This window comes from Quercus lobata, chromosome 9, assembly GCF_001633185.2.
Source record: "Quercus lobata isolate SW786 chromosome 9, ValleyOak3.0 Primary Assembly, whole genome shotgun sequence".
Classification (NCBI taxonomy): Eukaryota; Viridiplantae; Streptophyta; class Magnoliopsida; order Fagales; family Fagaceae; genus Quercus; species Quercus lobata.
Window position 1 is genome coordinate 30,109,799 of NC_044912.1, and position 14,588 is coordinate 30,124,386.

The following is a 14,588-nucleotide window of genomic DNA, read 5'->3' on the forward strand; positions in this document are numbered from 1 at the left end:
AATTACTGCATAATTAATGTTACTGTTACTGCATAATTACTGTTGAAGTTACTACATAACTGATGTTATTGTTACTGCATAATTGATGTTATTGCATAGGTATGATATTGCATGGCATAAATATGTTTTTCTACATAATTGTTATGCTAGGCAAGAGTTGTTTTTACTGCATAATTACTGTTAAAGTTACTGCATAATTCTTGTTACTTTTACTGCATAATTACTGTTAAAGTTACTGCATAATTAATGTTATTGTTACTACATAATTACTATTGAAGTTACTGCATAATTGATGTTACTGCATAATTGATGTTACTGTTACTGCATAATTGACATTACTGTTACTGCATAATTAATGTTACTGCATAGGTCTGGTATTGCATGGCATAAATATGTTTTTCTACATAATTGTTATGCTAGGCAAGAGTTGTTTTTATATAAAAGTGTTGTTGTGAGTAGGGACAAACCCAGGATTTCAAGCTGGGGGGGGGCCGGAGATAAGCAAAATTTTTTTTTTTCAAATACGTATCCATATAGTATTAATAAACTATCAACCAAGACAAATATTAAGATACAATCATCTACCAACAAAAACAAAACACACGAAACACTATTAAGATACAATCATCTGGAATTGGGGAATGAATATTTTTTGGGATTGAAACATCGACATTTTCCGGAATTGAGAAATGAATATTTTCTAGAATTGGAACATCCACATTTTCTGGAATTGGAATAGCAAGATTAGTTATTGGCAATCCTATGTTGACTTCTGAAGAATTTGAATCCTTTCTTTTGACAAAATCAAACATTGTAGTTGGTTTTTTCATGATCTACAAATAAAATAAGAATCATATATATTATCTCACAAACGGTAATATGCATGATGCATTTAATTATAAATTTACAACCAGAAGACCTTATTTGATTGGTCTAGGTGTTGGGGCTTTTCGGATTGCTCCACTATATTTGAGTTTATTTCTTCTCTAAGTATTGCCATTAAGTTTTTTCTTGTTCTTTGTTGCTGTTTGTATGTTTGTTGCTTTTCCTTGTATTCACCATCATGAACACCTTGTATTGGCTTGCTTTTGTTTGCAGTTTGTTTTAATAATATTCTTATTACCTATCAAAAAAAAATTATAAATTTAGTATTTCTCACTTATTTTCAATTTTTAAATTTATCTAATTTAGCATTACGAGTTAACAATAAGCGCAAGTGAATCACTGTTATTTTCTTAAATTTGTATGACAATTTTCTATATTATATGATTTGTTTTTGTCTTTTGTCTTTGGTCTTTGCCTTTATTTATCTCTTTGTCTTTGTCTTGTCTCCATATTTCTAACACTCACGGACTCACCCAATCCCCCTACTAACATTACGATTTTATTCTACAGTAGCAACAAAAACTTTTCCGTACCCAATCCCACTATCGACACTGTGTAAACTTTTCCTAACTTTACCCTTTTTTTTTTGTTTAGTTAATGTGTGCCCTTAACAAATCTATTTTTGAAAAAGTTTTATTGGGTCAATTTTCAATAAACTTTTTCAAAAATTGGTTTTACTGTTGTGTACCCCACACATTAGTAGAATCATTTTCTTTTCTTTTTTCAGTAGTCCCTATTATTGCCCAACAACCGGTCAATAAATAGTCAAACACTACACTAATATATTCTCTAATCTCTACAGAATCATAAACACAGAGTCACAGAGAGTCACAAAGCCAAAAAGCCAAAAAAAAGAAGAAAAAAAAGCACAGATTCAATTCACAATCAACAACTCAGTTCATCACTCATCAATAAACACCACAAGTCCACAAGCACAGATTGTTAGATTCTGAGATTCACAAATATTATATTAGGTTTTGAAAGAAACTAGGAAAGGATAGATTAAATACTTGTGAGTTGAGCTAGAACAATGAAGCTGGGCTGGGCAGATCGAGCAACCAGCGGCAAGAATCAAGATGGGTCTTGCGTGGGCATGGCGATGGTGGTGGCATTGGTGTGGCCATTTCCCGTTTGGGTATGCGATGGGAACCGGTGGCAGTGTGAGGCATGAGGCGTGGTGGCGGCGTGAGGCGTGAGGCGTGAGCGGTGGCATGAACCGGTGAACGGCGGCATGAGCTTTTTTTTCACTGTGTCTGTTTCACCTCTGAGTCTCGCCTCTCTTTTCTTTTCTTTTTTTTTTTCCTTCGTTTTCGGTTTTCGCTTGTTCCGTTTGTTCCTTTTGCTAGGTTTTCAATTTTTCTTCTTTACATTTTTTTTTTTAGACTTACATGGGCTGATGGGCTCTTGACTGGGCCGGCCGGCTGGGATAGGGGGGGCCAAGTCCTTTATTTTTTTTGTTTGTTGAAAAACTTTACCTACTAAAAATTTTTTTTTTTTGGACCCAGGGGGGGCCCGGGCCCCCTTAGGCCCCTTCCTGGGTCCGTCCCAGGTTGTGAGGAGAAAAAATTTATATAAAGATGACAAGTTTTGAGCTGTATGCATGTTAATTGGTGTGTCAATTTTTCTTTTGCATGAGTTTTACAATCCTTAGCTGCATGAGTTTTAGTATCCTTTTCCTCTCCTTATAAACACTCCACATAACCAACTACACACCTTGGCCCAACCAACTAACAACCCACAATGGCAGTACAATTTATCTAGATTGTAGACTCCCACGCACCCACATGCAGGCACACACACACACACCCCAGCAACTATACCCGCACCACTTGTGCACACCCACATGCAAAGTCCCCTACACACCCTTACACACACAGCGGCTTTACCTGCACCACCTATGTAGCACACCCTTACTCCTACTTAAAAATATCTACAAATACCAATAGCCCACAACTGTCAAAATCTTTACTTACAAATATCTGCAAATATCCACATTCCACCTGTCACAATCCTTAAAATTAAAATTCAATCCTTACAATAACAGCTGTCACAATCCTTACAATCAAAATTCAATCCTTACAATTCTTACAATAACAAATGTCACAATACTACTTTTGAAGACTCTAGGCCATTATGTGCAGGGCATGGTGCAGCTGATGCACTGTGAAGCTGTGCATAGCATTCTTCATTCAGTTTGCCATCTTTTACAATCTTACGATGAATAGAAACTTTGCACTTTCCTTCTTCATTGAGTTTCCCTACCCCTCTTGTCTTTAAGTGTCCATTTTCTGGCTTGCAATCAATTGTTACTTGAAGCCCTGCACCATGATACACAAAATTATTGTTACTTGTTTTTCAATATTGTTTGTATATGGCATCATTAATCATATGCAAGAAAAAATAACAATGCACCCATCACTTTGTCCATAATTTTTACCCTAAACAGAATATGGCACCAAGATTAGCAAATAGTAGCATTTCAAGTCAAAGCATGCCAACATTGCACTTTTTACAAGGCAAACTTGACATTGACATTTAAAAGAACAATGCACCCATCATGAGTAGAATAAAAAAGAAACAATGCATCAACCCTGAACAATTCAGTATTTATGACAGTTCCAAAAAAGAAAACCATACCTGTAAAGGCATGTTTAGTCTTAATGTTACTCTGCTCACAGTCTGCACAAGCAGCTAGAATATAAACACTTAAACTCATCATACTGTCATACACATGAAAAAAAAAAAAACAGATCAAGAAATACTCCAATTTAGACAAAAAAAAAAATTCCTAACTTTTGAGGAATTCATTTCAAATGTCTGCTAGAGCAAATACTCCCTCACCATTAAGCAATTAAAAAAATCATTATTTGAAGTAATTTTCGGTATATAGCTAATCAAGAAAAACATGGAACATGAATTAGAAAAATTCTTGAATTAGTTTAACAATGGTAAAACGCATTCATCAACTTAAAGATTATGATGAATATATAACAACTTTAAATCAGCAAAGCAAAACGTCACAAAAGTTTGGGATTTAGTCCTCTCATGGTGAAAAATGACAAAAGATATATGCTTGTTTATTTAAAAGGAAAACAAGTAGGTAAACCACCATATATACATACAAATTCTGTTAACAAGAAAACAAGAGACATATAGCTATTAATCCATCTAAGCTTTGGCCACAATAAATGGGGAAAATTCATAAAATAAACTCTTGTTCATAAGCTCAATTGTGCCTAAATTTAAATGCAATTTCTGCTTTATTGTATACATCAGTTCCATATTTGTATAACTTAGAAATGCCCAATTAGAATTAGAGTTCATAAATTAGTAACATATTCGTATAACATTGAAATGCCCAAGAATTAAAGTTCATCTAGAAATATTTGAAGATTTATTAAAAGAAAAAACATTTCACCAAATTTTCAAACATACTTTTGAACAAAAAACCCAAAATGTTTGAAGGAGGCCTTAACATATAAAAATCTAAATTGACTACTTAAAATTTGGGCTAAACTTGTTAAGTATGATTGGTAACAATTCAAGCAAGAAAAAATTTTCCCCTCAAGTTAGCCTATCAAGAGCCACAATTTATACCTTTAAAATGAACTACAACACGCAAAATACCCATCTGCAATTTAGGAAAATAATAGGTGCCAAAGAAAAATTAGGACAAAAAGAGAAATTTCATAATGATTTTTTTAGCATATACCAAGCAACACAATTACTTTATTGATGTCAAAGACAATAACACACAACAACTACAAGCAGGCCACTTTCCCTTCAGTCACAACACATTTGGCTGTACCCAAAAACCTCCATTGTTTTATGCAAAAGGAAACCTAGTCACTAATAAAAACTAAAACAAAATGGGGGTTTCGGTCATATCTAAAAAGCAAATAAAAAGAAGAGAAAATAAAGAGAAAAAGAAGGGTACCAGCGGCCACCAATGGTGTAAACACCGTCTATATGCACCATCGCCAGCAGTAGGGTGGTTGCAAGATGAAGCTCGGCCAAGAACAATCTGTATCCAATAACACAAATTCCACATTATTTTTTTCCCAAGTACAACAGGGAATTCAATTTCTCTATCAAAAGAAAATGAAATCCTAATAAAATACTAAAAATTAAAAAATCTTTTTTTTTTTGTTGAGAAAATTAAAATAAGGAAAAATCAAAGAGGGAGATAGAGGAACTTCACCGGAATTGTAAGTTCAAAAACGTGTACAAAACACCTTTGAACGTTTAGACCCCCAAAATAACAACTTAACCAATTCAAGCAATATGTCAAACAACTAGTGTGCGGAAAATTAACATATGCTATAATACGAAATTGGTTAAAAACTATCTAAGCCATAACAAAATAAAGTCCACAGCAGATAATCAAAAGGCAAAGATAGAGAGGAAGGAAGATGCAAACACAAAGACAACACGCGATGTGTTATCGAAGAGGAAACCGAAGCCCTCGGCGTAAAACCTCTCCGCTGCCCTCCAAGCGGTAAACAATCCACTAGAAAATACAGTTGGGATACATGGACAGCAATAGACCCTCCAAGCCTAATCTACCCAGTGCACCTAAGCCCTCCAAGCTTCTTGCTCCAACGAGGTTGCGCTGAACCTTTTTCTTTTCTAGCTTCCCAGATTCCACTACTAGACCGTAGCATCAACCAATGAAGATTGGTTCCTTCCTAACTGCTTCCCAGAAATCCAAACAACTGTCTCACAGTGATGATGATGGTGAGAATCAGGTTTGGTATAATACCTCTCAAGGATTTGACAATGGAGAGGAAGAGAGTTGAGGAATTTGTAGAGACTCTAAGGTATAGATTGTGGGTGAAACAATCTTGTTTTTCTTTAGGGTTTCTCTCTCAAAATTCTCTCTGGAAGCTCTCTTTCAATCGTGGGTAAAAGGGGTATTTATACTGGAGTGGGAGAGGAATGTGAAACGTCAGGTTTTTACAAAACAGGGGTGGCTCGCGGCTTGACCAAGTTACGAGATCCAGTCGCGAGATTACCGTATGGCCAGTTGTCGTGTTTTGTCCTGTAGTACTCCAGCTAGCATGACTGTTCACCTTCCAGCATGCTTGGCACGTGTGCTGCGTCTGGCGGCTTGCAGCCGCGAGTCACCCGCGAGTCCCAGCCGCAAGTCTCTATTTTCTTGCACACTCTTGAGCAATCTTCACTCTATCTCACTCACTACCCTTACATCAAACCCACCTAAATACAAGGTTACTAAATGCTGAATTACAAGCAAATTTGGCACGGAATAAAGCCAATTAGATGGTTGAATAAATTCAACCTTACAATCTCCCCCTTTGGCTATTCCGTGACAAAACCCTAAAATAGACTCTAGACTTAACATGTGAGTTGGGAACAGTTGAACAAAACTCACTCACACCTAATTCTAGAAGCTGTGATGCACTTGAATCATATGAACATAATACTCCTGAAACACAACAATACACCATGATCATTGTAAGCAGAAAATTATAAATGCATATGAAACAGGCAATATGTGATCAAGCAAAGATGGAGTTAAGACACAAACCATGGCTTGATCAACCAAGTGAACACCACAAGGTAGTGATCACAATGCTCATTCACACTTGGAATGAACACAAGGACATACAAGTTAACAAGCACAAGGCAAGACACTTGTATGCACAGCACTCAACCAATGCATAACACACAAGGTATATGCATCTAGGAACAATCCTACAAGGGCACAAGAGTGACAGTACATAAACCAAAATGCAGACCATTTAGATTAAAGTACTGATTTCAACATAGCATAAAGGCTGCACTAAGCAAGGTACAAACCATATAGCCTACAAACTATGCATAAAACAATAACCCTAAAAGCTTACAAAAGCACATGGGTACAAACACAAAACATCCTGAATAACAGTTTACAAAACATAGTATATCAACTTAAAGTGAAATCTTAAACTGAAGAAGAATGTAAAGACACTCCCCCTTAGGTAAAGACACTCCCCCTCTGATCATGCCTATCACTCCCCCTTTTTGTCATGGAATAGGCTAGTCATCCTCTTCCAGCTTTCTCTGAATTTGATCCAGTTGAGTTTGAAGAGAAGTAAACTTCATATCCCACCGAGTGCTTTGATGGTGTAGAGAAGCTGTGAGTCCAGACATCTTTGTATTCAACTCGTGGACAGAGGATACAATGTAATCAAGTTTCTCATCTAAGGAGAGAGTGCTGAAATGAGAGCCACTGTGAGATGCAGAAGTTTTTGGTTTGGCTCTCTTCCGACTATGTCCAATGCTTGCATTGAATGTACGCATGTTGATTGGACTAGGTTTTGGGATAGCAGATTCATCTGCCGTTGGATAAATACCCTTGAGCTTCAAGATCCGTGAAATGAGACTGCAGAAAGGAACGCATATCCGTGACTCAGCTCGAAGAACCGTTTTGCGCAGAACATGAAAGATATGGGCACAGATGTCTATTTCCACATCAGAGATTAGATCATGAAGAAACAAAGCACGTCCGAGGTTCATATACCCAGTGCTTGATAACGGGTACAGATTGTGAAACATCACAATTGTAAGCACTCTCAGTTTTGGAGAAAGAGAGGAAACACTGATGGATTTTCCATTGGGTGAGAACTCCAAGTCTTGACCAAGACTTTCTTTGAGAAGCTCCTCATCAGGACAGAGATCATCATAAATCGGTGAATGTCGGAAAATTGGTCTGTTGATGTGAAGAATTTCAGCCAGATATGTAGGAGAGACAGAAAAGCTCTTTTTCCGAACCCAGCACTTAAGTTCATCTCCTTCCACAATTGCGTTAGCATAAAATTCTTTTACCAACTCTTCATACGCGTCATCCGGATCAAAGAGAAGGTAATTCCAATCCTTGTGAGAAAACCATTTCGGAATGTCAGTGTCATGAAGTGAGGACTGATCCAAAGCTCTTTCTAGTAATGGTTTGGCATGTAGAAAGAAATTCTCATAAGACTGATAGGCTGCATATGATCTGAACCTGTTGGGATCAAAACTCTTTGATGAAGAGCGAGTCCCTTTTGTTTGAGCCGGATAATCATCAACATCAATTACTGGTTCCTTCCCTTTGGAACTACCTCCTTTCACAGCAGCTTTCTTGAATGGTGACATGACTAGTCTGTATTATGAACAAGAGAAATGGCAGAACATAATCCAACATACTGTATTAGCAGTGGGTTAGTGGAAATTAAGGGACAATGAAGAAACTCTAATAGCTAGATGAAAATGGCCCGAAAATAGCAAAGATGGACACAAATGGCCCAAATTGAACTACACAGTAGAGGTAGACAAAATAAACCACACAATCAGCTGAAAAAGAACCCACATTCAACAACACATCAACTGGATACCACACAGGATGATTTTGAAACACCACATCAACAGTAGATCAGACAGAAATAGCTAACTCTAGCTAAGCTCATGATGAAGAACAAAACCAACAATATAAAATAGCTCAAAACAGAGACAGAAACTATCAAAAGGTAAGCATGGACAAAGAGTAATAGTTGAGCTAAAAACCCATCTCAAAAACACAATCAAATGCGAATAATCCAGAGGGAAACCCATAACAACAAGTAGAAAAGAGTTCAAGACAGAACAACCATACCTGTTACTTGATGATTTTGAGCTGAAAAGAGGCAAACAATGGAGATCTAAAATGGAGGCACGGTGTGAATGGGTAAGAAGAAAGTTTAGAGAGAAGGTGAACAATTACAAAAGTTCGAGGGAAAACTGAAAAAGATTTAAAAACTGCTCCTGTTTCTGCCAAACACGCGATTTTCGCGACTTAAACGAGTCGCCAAAGAGTCGCCAGATCAAGCCGCCAAAACACTCAAGGACAAAAATTTGAAAAATTTTTCTAAGTGTTTTTCGCAACTGGAAGGTCTACCCGCAAGTGAGTCACGAGCTGAGCCGTGAAAATCTCTGAGTAAACCTCGCGACTGGACCTTCCACTCGCGAACAAGTCGCCAAAAATGACCAGCGAAGATGCGACTAAGGCTCGCGACTTGACATACCCGCGACAGAGCCGCCAAAACAGGGCAAAACTGGATTTTTGAAATTTTCAGATTTTTCAAACAAAATACTTTCCAAAAACACTTAAAATACTCAAAAACCTTTTTGTGCTTGATTTAATAAGGATTGAGCATGTGAAAACACATTTCATCAAGTACAATCACACAAATGAATATGGCATTTATTGAACATAAATTTGTGTGTTGTGTGTGGATATCAACAATGAGATAGTCCTTAGTCTAATGTGAAGTTTCAATGATCAATTCAACCAAGACATACACAATTAGCACTAGATCATGTGACCCATCTCAATTATAGAAATATGTATATATGACCTCCCACAAAACTTGATAACATAACTTGGAGCTTTACATTTGACTCCACTTTTAATCATAACATTTGATCTTTTTGATCTTTTGAGGCAATCACCTCTCATTGTGAGAGTGATATTTGACATTTCACTTTAATGAACAAGCCTTTGGCTTTTTGAATAAACATTTTCTTTAATATAAAGTCGCTTACCCTTTTTCCTAGTCGAATACTAGAATGTGCGACAGGCTTTTGCAGCTCAATATCTCTTTTCATTTGGAGATTTACATTTGGTGAGCTCTTTTTAGCAAAACAAAAATAAAGAGTGGGAAGATATATAGACACAAGTCTATGCATGTCTCAAGATCAACATAACCATTCACTAATCATTCATGACAAGTTTGAAGATCTATTTACAACAATCACATAGATTTCAAGATTTTTCCCACAGTGATATGAGTGCATGAAAACAAGCAATGCTCGAAAATGCACAAAGCCATTAGCACAAAGGTACAAGGCAAAACAAGTTCTGAGACAAAAACTCAACAATGTCAATCAAGCTTTTTGATTTTCTAATTTTTTATGTGATTTTTGGATTTTTGACACAAGAAACAAAAAGATTGATAAGACAAAATTAGAAATATGCACAAGTAGACAAACAAACAACCAACAGCAAAAAAAAAAAAAAAAAACAGCAAGCAAAACGAACAAACATTGTCACAAAGTATAGGAAGTATTAATGCATGGACATGTTGTAATGCTTATGCATGAATACCCCTTTTCACCCACACGTCACTTGCGTTTAGGGTGATTTTCTTATAGGATTGGGTACGGGAGTTAGGGCTTTCAAACCTTCGTGAGAAGCTTTCCAAGCAGTTGGTGAATGCACCAATCATTTTCATCACATTCATCATTCCGGGATCACCATTCTGATCTCTAGACTGATCACCTGCCCAAATTTTTCTATCATTTCTAGGTCCTCCTGACCTTTGAGGAGTTGCATTATTCTTTGCTCTCAGCTTTTGGCAATTAGGTCGAGTATGCCCTTGAATTCCGCAATAATGACACACATAAGTTGCTCTAGGACCTCTTTGTGGTCGTGGGCGTGACTTGGCACGAGATTCAGACCTGCCTACGGACTGATTATGGGGATTTAACATCCGTTGGTTCACCACATTCTTCTTCTCCTCCAACTCGAGCTTCTCACCAGTAAGGTTAGCTACAACTGGATCTTTGGCCTTTACAAACTTCACTTCTTTAGTGACATTTCCAGATGAACTACTTCCTCCGGTATATCCCAATTCGGATTTGTCTGAAAAGCTCTTTTGAGATGAGATGACATCATCTAGCTTCTTGGTGGTGACCCTTTCTATTTTAGCATTTACTTGCACAACCTCATTCTCAAGAAATCTCACTTTTGTGTAAGTTTCGGACAACTCACCATTCAGTGTTTCTATCTCACATTTGGCCTCCCTATATCGGATTAGGAGACTTTTGTAGTCCTCTTCAGCCTTCTTCATTTTTCTCACAGCTGCCTTGGCCACCCTCGTATACTCACCCGACTTCTCTAAAAGTGAGTTATAATTCTCTTGAAAATTTGCTGTGCTTTCATCTTCTTCAGCATTTGATTCTTCAACAATTCCGAGTGATTCATCATCACTATGTTCTCCAAGGTCTCGTACAAGCAGATTCAACTCATCCGAAGACTCAACATGAGCAATAGTCATGAAAGCTGAATAGTTCCCCTCTCCATCACAGCTCTCTTCAGATTCTGAGTCAGACGAATCTGAGTCACTCAAAGTCGTGGCATACACTTTACCTTTCGATTTCAAATAATTCGGACATTCCTTCTTAAAGTGTCCATGCCCGTTACATTCGAAACAAGTGACACCTTATGTAGGTTGGGATTCTTTTCCATCTTTCTTTTTGAATTCCCTTTTCTCCCTTCCAGAACTTTGGAATTTTCTTTTATCATCAAATTTGCCATTATTTTTGAATTTCAAGAACTTTCTGAAATTTTTGACAAGGTAAGCAACATCTTTGTCAACCACATCTTCTCCCGATGAGTCTTGATCTTCCACCTTCTCATTGATGGTCTTTAGAGCAAGAGATTTACTCTTCCGTTGATTGGGCAACGACATCTCATAAGTTTGCAGAGAACCAATCAGCTCCTGTACTTTAATGTCGTCAAGGTCCTTGCTCTCTTCAATTGCTGTCACTTTAGCACGAAAACTTTCCAGCAATGATCGAAGGATCTTCCTTACAATCTTTGAGTCCTCCGTTTTCTCCCCGAAGTTGAACTTGCTGACAACCACCTCATTTAGCTTCCCATAGAAAGAGTCAAAACACTCATCCTCACTCATTTTGAGCTCCTCAAACCGAGTGGTCAGCATTTGTAACTTGGTGTCTTTCACTTTCTTCGTGCCTTCATAGGTGGTTTCCAAAATCTCCCATGCTTCTTTGGCAACGGTAATATGAGAAATCCTGTGAAATTCATCTGGAGACACATCACAGAAAATAGCATTGAGTGCTTTACTGTTAGCATTAGATGCAGCAAGTGCTGCCTTATCCCATGAGGATTTGGCTTCCTCAGGTCTAGTCCAACCAATCTCAACAGCATCCCAAACAAATTCATCAATAGAACACAGAAAAGCTCTCATGCAAACCTTCCAAAAGGCATAATTACTACCATCAAAATATGGAGGTGCATTTAGGGATTGAGACCTATCCATCTCAAAAGGGAGTCAAGGATCACACAATGGTAATGAAACCAATAGCAGTGTACCCGCTCTGCTACCAGTTGTAAGTTCAAAAACGTGTACAAAACACCTTTGAACGTTTAGACCCCCAAATAACAACTTAACAAATTCAAGCAATATGTCAAACAACTAGTGTGCGGAAACTTAACATATGTTATAATACGAAATTGGTTAAAAACTATCTAAGCCATAACAAAATAAAGTCCACAGCAGATAATCAAAAGGCAAAGATAGAGAGGAAGGAAGATGCAAACACAAAGACAACACGCGATGTGTTATCGAAGAGGAAACCGAAGCCCTCGACGTAAAACCTCTCCGCCGCCCTCCAAGCGGTAAACAATCCACTAGAAAATACAGTTGGGATACATGGACAGCAATAGACCCTCCAAGCCTAATCTACCCAGTGCACCTAAGCCCTCCAAGCTTCTTGCTCCAACGAGGTTACGCTGAACCTTTTTCTTTTCTAGCTTCCCGGATTCCGCTACTAGACCGTAGCATCAACCAATGAAGATTGGTTCCTTCCTAACTGCTTCCCAGAAATCCAAACAACTGTCTCACAGTGATGATGATGGTGAGAACCAGGTTTGGTATAATACCTCTCAAGGATTTGACAATGGAAAGGAAGAGAGTTGAGGAATTTGTAGAGACTCTAAGGTATAGATTGTGGGTGAAACAATCTTGTTTTTCTTTAGGGTTTCTCTCTCAAAATTCTCTCTAGAAGCTCTCTTTCAATCGCAGGTAAAAGGGGTATTTATACTGGAGTGGGAGAGGAATGTGAAACGTCAGGTTTTTACAAAATAAGGGTGGCTCGCGGCTTGACCTCGCGGCTTGACCAAGTCGCGAGATCCAATCGCGAGATAACCGTATGGCCAGTTGTCCTGTTTTGTCCTGTAGTGCTCCAGCTAGCATGACTGTTCACCTTCCAGCATGCTTGGCACGTGTGCTGCGTCTGGCGGCTTGCAGCCGCGAGTCACCCTCGAGTCCCAGCCGTGAGTCTCTGTTTTCTTGCACACTCTTGAGCAATCTTCACTCTATCTCACTCACTACCCTTACATCAAACCCACCTAAATACAGGGTTACTAAATGCTGAATTACAAGCAAATTTAGTATGAAATAAAGCCAATTAGATGGTTGAATAAATTCAACCTTACAGGAACCACGGCCGGAATTGGTGGAGCGGAACACAATGGCTGCTAGCGATAGCCATGGAGATTGAGCATCAACTTCTCTCTTTCCCGATTTTCCCCAAACTCAAACCCTAACCTTCTCTGATTTGGGCCTGAACCAAATCAGCAAGGCTGGCTCACCGCAACCACCACCTCCAATGGTGGCTTCTTCTCTCCTTCGACCAAAATCTCTTTCTCTGTCTCTCAATCTCATTTCCCTCCATAGATCAAACCTGAAAGATCATCAACTTCTCTCTTTCCCTATTTTCTCCAAACCCAAACCCTAGCCTTCTCTAATTTGGGTCTGAAAAGCATCAATGTCTCTCTCTACACCCGATTCTCTCCAAACCCCAACCCTTACTCTCTCTCTGATCTGGGTTTAAAGAGGACAAACCCAAACCCTAACCTTCTTTGATTTGGGTCTGAAAAGTATCAATGTCTCTCTCTACACTCGATACTCTCCAAACCCCAACCCTTACTCTCTCTCTAATTTGGGTTTAAAGAGGATGCGTGTATGGGTGTCGGGATCTCTGGTGAGCTAAGGTTTTTCCTTTGATTTTGCTGATGGGTTTGAGTTGAGTATCCTAGAAGTGGGAGGTTGAGAGAGTTTGAACTTTATAATTTGAGAGAGAGAGAGTTTGAATGGCTAGTGAGAGTTAAGAATTTAACTTGAGTTTTTTTTGTCCGGTTGAGTTAAACCCCAGTTAAGTCAACTGAACTCCAGTTAAGTGTGGTGACACATTTTAAATGATGTGTCCAATTTTTGAGCGTGGATCATTTTGGACTCAATCCCCACCGTGAACTGGAGCCTCTCCATTTCAAAGGGAAATGGAGAGGATCCATTTCCCCCCCCCCCCCCCCCCTCACGATAGAAAGATAAGAAAATGAAAATTTGAGGAGAAAGAGGAAGATAGAATTCTAAAAGCTAGATTATTTATAAAAATAAATATAATAAAACTATAAAATAAAATAATAATAAAAAGCTAATTGCTAAATAATTTGCGAAACCAAAAAAAAAAAAAAATTTGAGAAAAATACACACTACAATTTTTTGGTCCTCATATATTTTTAGTTTCAATTTTCGTCTTATAAGTTTATTTATGTCAATCTCATCTTTAAAACTTCCAAAAGAAGTTCCTTTAGTTTTTCAATTCTTTCCCTCAACTCAATATGAAGTCATTTTTATGCCTATAAGTTGATTTAGTTAAAAGTAAAATTGATTTGATTCTTAAAATTGGGGATGAAATTGACAATTAATAAAAAGAGATAAAATTGATAAAATACAGTATATGATTGAGAAAGAAATTGAAACTTAGTGAGGTATAATATGGCCAACATAATGCTCTCAATCCATTTAATCAGTACCTTCCCTTTGTGAGGGTGTTTGGATTCCCCGTTTTCGTGCGTCCACGTTTTGGTCTTGCGTTTTCTT

General features: G+C 37.9%; 1 long non-coding RNA gene across 2 annotated transcripts; it reads right to left on the reverse strand.

The window, feature by feature from the left end:
* Window positions 1–3,112: 3,112 nt before the first annotated feature.
* LOC115959282 lies at window positions 3,113–4,861 on the reverse strand. Of its 2 annotated transcripts, none has more exons than XR_004084816.1 (3): window positions 4,823–4,861; window positions 3,523–3,576; window positions 3,113–3,203 (listed from the first exon to the last, which is right to left on the reverse strand). It is a non-coding gene; the product is annotated as an uncharacterized LOC115959282 (long non-coding RNA). The 2 variants fall into 2 exon arrangements; XR_004084817.1 differs by having other exon boundaries at window positions 3,523–3,605; window positions 4,823–4,859.
* Window positions 4,862–14,588: the final 9,727 nt, after the last annotated feature.